Source organism: Rhinolophus hipposideros (genome assembly GCF_964194185.1).
Source record: "Rhinolophus hipposideros genome assembly, chromosome: 5".
NCBI classification, from domain to species: Eukaryota; Metazoa; Chordata; class Mammalia; order Chiroptera; family Rhinolophidae; genus Rhinolophus; species Rhinolophus hipposideros.
The window spans coordinates 48,695,190-48,702,081 of record NC_138051.1 but is presented as its reverse complement, the minus strand read 5'-3'; positions in this window follow the sequence as shown (position 1 = coordinate 48,702,081).

The following is a 6,892-nucleotide window of genomic DNA, read 5'->3' as shown; positions in this document are numbered from 1 at the left end:
TCACCCCAAAATAGTATTTGCAGAAGTAAGACCAGGGAAGGGTGGAGGAGTTGGTGTCATCTCTGATTTTCTCTTTCACTCCCCACATCCAACCGAATAGAAAATCCAGTTAAATCTGCCTGCGAAATTCATCCTGGTTCTGAGCACTTCTCATCAGCCTCTGATTGCCTCTGTTGATAGCTTGGCTTCTTTACTTGCTAGCTGTGTAAGCTTGGGCAAGTTCTTTAACCTCTTTCTGCCTTGCTTGTCTCTAAAGTGGAACAATAAAGCACTAACTTCACAGGGTTGTATGAGGATTAAATGAGTTAAGACAAGTACTAAAAAGTAGCTGGTATATAGCGTTATTATTTCTATAACCCTAGTTCAAACTACCATCATTTCTTGCCTTTACTAGTAGCCTTCATTTTCCACTCTTCCCCACCTTGCCCTGGAGTAGTCACACCTGCCTTGAGTATGCTAAGTATTCTCTCGCCTCAGGATATTTGCACATGCCATTCTCTCTTCTCAGAATTACTTTCCCCAAATCTTTGCATATTTGCTCCCTCACTTTATTCATGTTTCTGCTCAAACGTTATCTTTTCAAAGTGGCCTTCCTTGGTCATTGAAACTAAAATACTCGCTTCCTTTCCTTGTTTTATTTTTCTTTATGGCATTTGTCACTACCTGGCATTACATTGTATTTATTTGTTTTGTTTTTCCCGTTGGAATAAGAACTCTGTGAGAGCAGGGACTTTACCTATTTTGTTCATTGCTGTTATCATATGGCCTGGATTTCCAGAGCAGACTCTTCAAGTTTATTAGTGACATGACTTTTCGTGCTTTTACAAATGTACAGATCATAGAGTATCCATATTACAAGGGACCTCAGGGATGAACTAGCTTAATACTCTGGTTTTCAGAAAAGCAACCTGGGGTCCAAAGAGGTGAAATGTCTTTGAGTTCACACAATGACTTGAGGTGAGTTTGGATTAGGATGTAGTTTTCCATAATGTATTGAGGACATGGACTGATCATCACAAATAACCTGCCTTGTAAAGTCTCAGTTTCTGTAATCACCAGCTCCGGGTTTTGGCTTGCCCAGAGAGCTTCCTGATCTGCAGTCATCAGTGAGGATTGTGTGAGCATTGCCCAGCTTTGCACAACTCCTTAAGAGCCTGCTCTGTCACCTTTCCTGTGGGATTTCTTGGGGCTTACTGGTCTGTATTTTCTGTTTACAGATAAACCCCCCATCAGATAGATCTGACTCATACTTTCCACTTCAGTTTCTCTATTGCTTTGGTGACACCCCAAATTCCCACTTTCCTATTATTCTGATTCCTGACTAGGCCCAGCCCTTGGAACCTGCCTTCACCTTCATCCAGGACTCTGTTCCTTAGTGCGCTGTTTCTAGCCATCTTATCCCCAAAATGCAGGTAGGACCCAGGCTCTCTCCTAAGTGTACACAGCACTGTGCTAAATGCTGGTGGAGACCGGAAACTTGATCACAGCTTTTGATCAGTTGCCTAAGGAAAAAAGGCAACATTTTTAGCATGGATTACAAGGTCCTTTTTCATGACTTAGATCTGTACCTCAAAGCAACAAATCATGGTGTTCTCTGAAAAAAATGACTGTCCCTCCAATTCTAATCACACAGATTACATTCTAGTCTTTCCCCTTTCCATACTTGTAACTTCCTCTTTCAACATTAAGAAACTTAGCTCCTCTTACAAATTCATTTTGTAAAACACTTTTGATTTTGAAATAATGTTAGATATGCAGGATGGTTGCACAGATAGTAAAGAAGAGAGTTCTTATATACTTCTCACTCAGTTTCCCCGTTAGGTTTATCAGAAGTAAAAAAAAAAAATAAAATAAAATTGGTATGTTAATACTAACTTAACTCCAGATTTCCTTCATATTTTACTACTTTTCCATTGATGTCCTTTTTTTCTGTTCTAAGATCCAATCCAGGATACTGCCTGGCATTTAGCCCTCACTATTTTAAAGCTACTGTGCAAATAGTGTTGGATCTGCAGCCAGAAGGTGAGGTGTGGGCACACTTTCTGTGCCCTTTGACATATAAAATTCAAATCTGTGGCCTCCCCTAATAAAACTGAGTTTTGATCTCAGTTTGAAGTAGAGATATTTAGAGATGTCAAGACACGGCACAAGGAGAAGTCAATGTGAAACAGGCAATTTTATTTTCCACCAGTAATAAAATTTAAAGATCACAATATTTTTTCTACCACAAGAACATGAACAATGTGAATGGTGGCTTTATTATCACTGAGTGTTTTCTTGGGCATATTTTTGAGCCAATTCATGTTTTAAAATTCCAGGCCCAGAAAAAGTGAGGTTGGCTAAGATTGGCAAAGAGAACTCGGCTCCCAGTGGATTGTGGTCAACCCTTTCCCCTGAAATGAGCCAGGCATAGTGCTGATGACTTTTATACATATTACTTTAATAGTGTAAAACATGTATAGCTAATACTATCCTCATTTTTGGACACGAGGAAATTTAGCCTTCAAGTATTTAAAGTTTCTCAGCATGACATAGCAGGCCAGCATCAGGGAGGAAAAGCGTCAAACCCAGATTTCCTCAATTCCAAAGCTGCGTTCCTTCCCACTGTGTCACTTTGCCACTCCCCACCACGGGGTCCGTGAGAGCCACATGTGTGTATGTGAGTTTACTTGGAACTCTCAAAATCAAATACAAAATTAGGATAGTTATGGCAAATGTTAATAATTTTTAAATTTGTTCTGAAACCTTCTTAGATCCTTGCATGTGTGAACTTACATGTTAGTGAACCACAATTAGGTGTCACACTTTGAAGAGGTTTTGAGCAGACACTTTGTCCTAAAATATAACTTCATTATCTCATGTGTAAGGACAACAGAGAGCCTCTATTTTTATATATTGTAGATGTCTAGAAACTTCTGCTAAAAATTAAATAACAGGCTTAATAGAAGAGGATTTATGTTCCTAGAATACTAAAAGTATGAATACCCCTACTGGTATTTTGACTTTTAGACATCATGATAGAGAATGTGTTACAGCAATTTTGTTTAATATCTTTAAGTTTATTCTCTTTCTTGCCATTGAGGGCACAACTAATTGCTTAAATCTGTTGAGCCTCCAGTTGAGGATAAAGATACTTGGCTTCCAGCATATAGGAACATACTTCTTTATCCAATTTATATGCTGCCTATTATCTTCAGAAGGATTCCTAACCTCTTTGGCCCTAATTTGCTCATTAGTAAAATAGGATATAATAATCATATCTACTTGATAGGGTTGCCATGATGATTCGGTGCTGTAAATTTGTAAAGCTTCTTTTTTTTAAAATTTTTTATTGGGGAATATTGGGGAACAGTGTGTTTTTCCAGGACCCATCAGCTCCAAGTCAAGTCGTTTTCAATCTTATTGAGGAGGGCGCAGCTCACTGGCCCATGTGGGAATCGAAGTGGCGATGTCGGTATCATGAGCACTGCGCTCCAACCAATTGAGCCAACCGGCTGCCCCCGTAAAGCTTCTTGAATCGTGTTTGGTGTATAGTAAGCACTACATAAATCATTTGTTAAACATTTCAATAAGACTAGAGCTCCATTATAGCAACACCAGTGGTAATAACCTTCATTGATTTACTACACGCCATATACCCCCTAAGAACAGTGGAGGAAAGTAACTTGTCTCAGTTGTACAAATAGCTAGTGCTACCGTAGAGCTAGGAGTCACATCAAGGCTTGGAATCTGAAGCCTCCTCTCCCTCTTTGTAAAACTGCTACTTTGCTGAAAGGTGAAACAATTTAACATGCCTCTTCAACTTTGCTCTTCTCTTCCTCAAAATGTTTGTCATGCTACTTTCCTTTCCACCTCTGAGCTCCTTCTCTCGTCTCAGAGATGGTGTATCCCCTTTTCTTTCTACAGTGAACTAGTTTTCATTGTGGATAACCCCCTCTTTGGGGACTCTGCCTTGCTAATTTCTCATTGGATCTCCAGCCAGTATTTTTTCACCTGCTCCTTCACCGTCTCGCCCATGTTAATCTGCATCCTCACCTCCTGAGTTCAGCATGGCTTAGGACTCCTGTTCTATTCCTAGGTCTGCCCCTGGCTGTGTTCATTTAGATACACAGGTTCAAAGGTTCTCAAATCCCCTGCATAGACAGCAAAAGACAACTCCTAGTCTACAATTCATTTATTGTGCAGAATCATTTAACTTATTGTCAAATCTCTCACATCTGAACTATGCCTAAAGGTGGTGGCCTCATCGTTCATAACCAAGCAGTTGTCTTTCTAACTGGTTCGAACTATAACCATCGTATCATTGACTCTTTTTCCTTCCTACACATTTTGAGGACACAACTAGAATGACTTGGTGTATCAGGGTGCACATCAGAACATTATTAGATTTATAAGGCTATAAGGAAATGTGTTCTATCTTGTTTAAACTAGCATTTCCTGAATGTATTTGTGCACTGATGCTTTTTTTTGCATTAAACTAATATAGTATTAATTATGGTTATTTAGACAAAAAGAACCAATAGGCAGTGGTGGTGGTGGGACAGGGGGCAGAGTGCCAGAGAGAGATATTTTAAGGCATTGGCTCCCACAATTGTGGAGGCTGGCAAGTCCAAAATCTACAGGACAGGCTGGCGGGGGAGAGCCCCTGCTGCAGTTTGAATCCAAAGGCAGTGTGCTTGGAGAATTCCTGCTTCCTCAGGACAGGTCTGTCTTTTTTTATTAAAGTCCTCAACTGATTAGATGAGACCTACCCATATTATAGAGGATAATCTGCTTTACAAAGTCTACTGATTTAAATGTTAATATCATCTAAAAAAAATACCTTCACAGAAACATCTAGAATGATGTTTGACTAAATATCTGGGTACCATGACCTAGCCAAATTGACACATAATATTAACTCAAAAACAATTAATCCAAAACTTAAGCCAAAGCGAATTAAACACAAACTGATATTTTATGGACAGCATATTTCAGAAATATAGACCAAAGGGCCTTTAAGGCTAAGTGGATTGGGACTTTATTCTGTAGGTAAAAAAGAGTTGTAAGTTTTGATTAGAGCTCTGACATGTACTTTGGAAGATTATTCCCAAAGTGTCTGTATTTAAGATGGACTGGAGAAAGAAGAGATAGGGTAGGAAGAGAAAAATAGGAGTCTGTTTAATGATCTAGGCAAGATGTATAATATTGTGGGATAAGTAAGGGAGTGATAGCAGAAGTGGGGAAGGCAGAGTGACTTGCAAAAATATTGGAGGTTGCCACCAAGAGATTGGATCAAATAACTAGATTTGGAAGCTGGAGAAGGGAAAATTCAGTTAAAATGCTAAGGCTTTAAGCATTGGTAACTGAGACGATAGCAGTGACATTGGAAGAAGCAGGAATATTAGAGGAAGAACAGACTTTATTGGTGGGCCCTCATAGCTGGATAAATAAAAAACCGTCTGGCTTCTTAATAGTTTAATATATGCTTGATAGTTTATAAAGACAATTGAGAGTTGGGATTAAAACATCATGGGAATTCCATGAGAAGAGTACAGCTATGCATATCATTTGATTATTGTGTGAGGCCAAACTGAGTGTGTGTGTGTGTGTTTTCTTCCTAGAGTTGAAGAATAGTAGAAATTGTCTAGAAAACCAAATGTTCTGCTGTTATCAGCTTTTTGCTCAAAAGTGGTAAATACTGACGAGTGGACATTTAAAAACCAACCCAGGTTCTCAGTTATCAGGTAGAGCTACCTAATTCATCACAGTAAACATTTATGAGTCTGGGAAAATTAGGGTCAAGAGGCTTGTCAGGATTTGATAAAGAAAGCCACTGGCCCATGGTAATAATAGTTCTATTTTTCTTTTCAATTCGTTTCGCCTCCATTTGTTTTCCTTCTTTGTGGCAATGAGCAAATCCCCAAGCTTGGCTTAAACCACTGGCTGCAACACAAACACTATTTTCTACACTGTTTTCTGTTATTTTACTTTTGTAAGTTGTCTTTGACCAATTGAAAACCCTCCTAGCAAGGTTGCACAAAGGAACTCTACCAACCCTGGATCCCTAGGATGAGGTGGGGACGTTATTTGCATAATCCTGTTACTGTTAATGAGCATGGGTTGAAGGAAGTCAGGAAAACACAAGTTAGAGTTAAAAGAAGGCATCTAGGCTATTCCCCTCATGCCACAGATGAGCAAGCAGAGGTCAGGAGAAGTGAAAAGACAGTGTCTAGGGTAAAGGCGGGGCTTGGAGCCGGAAGCGTGTTGTCTGACTTCCAGGCCAAGTGTCTTTCACTGTGCCATGATCTAAATACCCGGCGTTGTGCTAGAATTTAGGGAGGAAGCAACAGATGTCCAGGCATGATATTTGCCCTTAGAAGTATTTGTTTGAATAAAAAAAAGTTCTCTAACATAATAAAATGTACTGGCCCTCATAATACTTCACAAATTAGGAAAATTTTAAGTTCATTTCTGACAGATCATCTCAGTCTGAATTTTTCCACCACACTTACAAAACATTATGACCATTGGAAAATGCTTTTCTTATCAAATCCCTAGATTAGGGCTAGGGATTTGGACTACTATTACTTGTCTAGCAAAAAATGAATTGCCACATTGTCCTGTACTTTTCCCAGTTTACCACATAAATGCCAGCACATGTTATGACCTCTGTGCTGCCTGGGATATATCCAGAGAAGAATTAGATTAGTTAGGCAAAGTGTATCGATGTCCCCTATGAGTTGTGGCATATTTTTTGACTCTAGGGAGTGTTTACAGTTGTTGACTTCTGTTGACACCTGTTGTTGAGCTGCAGACTTGTCTATAAAATACAGGTGGTAAAATGTCAGTTGCAGAGGATCACTGTGACCGATTGTACGAGGTTTGAAGATTAAGTTTACGAACTTGTTTT